Source organism: Papilio xuthus, unplaced genomic scaffold (genome assembly GCF_000836235.2).
Source record: "Papilio xuthus unplaced genomic scaffold, Pxut_1.1 DF825379.1, whole genome shotgun sequence".
NCBI lineage: Eukaryota > Metazoa > Arthropoda > Insecta > Lepidoptera > Papilionidae > Papilio > Papilio xuthus.
This window is the reverse complement of record NW_013533270.1, coordinates 5,429-7,200: the sequence shown is the minus strand read 5'-3', so window position 1 is coordinate 7,200 and position 1,772 is coordinate 5,429. Positions and strand designations below refer to the sequence as shown.

At 32.6% G+C, this 1,772-nt stretch overlaps 1 long non-coding RNA gene across 1 annotated transcript; it reads right to left on the bottom strand.

Annotated features, from left to right (window-relative positions):
- Window positions 1-8: 8 nt before the first annotated feature.
- LOC106125962 (uncharacterized) lies at window positions 9-752 on the bottom strand. The gene is made up of 3 exons (XR_001228307.1): window positions 736-752; window positions 349-465; window positions 9-65 (listed from the first exon to the last, which is right to left on the bottom strand). It is a non-coding gene; the product is annotated as an uncharacterized LOC106125962 (long non-coding RNA).
- Window positions 753-1,772: the final 1,020 nt, after the last annotated feature.

Genomic DNA, 1,772 nt, shown 5'->3' with positions numbered 1-1,772 from the left:
GTTGACGGATTGATGTAGTAACGAAGAGTTATACGGCCTGGCAGCACACTATCTGTCAGGGCGCCCTGGAATGTGCGCCATTTAAAATTATATTAAACTTAAATGTAACATAAATAATTTAGGACCAATAATGCCATAATAGTTTGGAAGTTCAAGGTACAATTAACATTTGGCTATACTTCATAAATAAAAAAATAATCATTTTCTTAGTCTAAAATCTAAAACGACAGATTCTTTGTGATGTGATTTTAACGTAATAGAAACATTCTTTTGATATAATTTTTCATTAGGTATTAAACTGAATTAAGCTATAATAGTTTATAAGGGAAGATTGGATCTACAACTGACCTGTAATCTGTTCAAGTTGATGCTGGTAAAGTCGCCGGTGTTGCTGACTTGCAACTTCTTCATGTAATCAATTTGCTCGTCTCGATACTCTTGTAATGATTCGATCACTTTCGCGCACTGTAAATACACAAATATCAAAAATGATATAACAATTCTATAAAACTTCAATGTACGATGAAAATAAAGATTTCCTTTACTACGCCTATTACCTTATCTAAGTTTTTAAGGCGATCAAATAACATTGCTATAATTCGTTTCGAGGTTTGAAAAAGATTGATATCTGCAAAAAGTATTGTGTCTTTTTTTTTCGAACAGATTGAGAAAAACTTTTTTGTTTGACTCATAAGAAAACAGGTGTTGTAATTTTAGGTTTTCTTAGTTAAATACCTTTCCTATAGCTGTAATATTCGAATCAGGCATAAGTGATCCATGCGTCTCTATTCCGTAGCAGTCAACATCAAGTACTGTCAAAGAGAAAAAATATTAAGAGCACTTCCATATTTTTTTTATAACAGAAGGGGCAAACGAGCAGCGGGAATACCGAGGTATCAACGACGCACATGGACATCAGCAATACCAGAGGAACCGCGGATGCGTTGCCTGCCGGCCTTTGAGATGGTGATACGCTATATTGATATTATATTCTATTGATTTTAGTGGTTAATTAGTTCTATTGTAATATCTCATTAGTGTTACATATAGTTATTACCTAATAGCGCTTTATCTTGGTAAAATAGTAGTACTTTGTCTGATTCATAGGAAACTCCTTCGTCTATACCTCCACCGATGGACATGTTTTCAAAATCTTTGCTTTCTATAAAGGGTTGTAGTTTTTCCACTGTTACGCCAATTTCATGATCTAGAAATAATTAATTTAATTAATACAATTAAGTAGCATTTAATGATTATGCTAATGTCTTAGTTGTTACCTCCTTACTATTATAATATTATAAATGCGATAGTTACTCTGTCTGTCTGTCTGTTCTTCTTTCACGCAAAAAACTACTGGACCGATTTAATTAAATTTGATACACTGATAGTCTAGAGCCTGAGAAAGGCTACTTTTTAAAGCGAAAAAGGGGTTGTAAGGATTTGAAAAGGGGGTTGGTAATTATCGACATTTTTACAGATAAGTTGGTGACATTATAGGCATATATATATATATATGTCGGAGGAAGCCATTTTGATTATATTTACAGTAGGAAGTTATAAAGTAGCCATTGTCAAATGAATTACTGTTTAACACATAATGTGCAATGTTTAATGTTTATTGATATTGTAAAGTTACGTTTTTCCACAACGACGACGAATTCAACTTCTATTTGTTATTTTAAAACGGAGAATAAAATAATTGGAACGTACTCACCAAAGTTGACATTATAAAACTTGACCACACCGTCATCTTCTTCTTCTCTTCTTACTTA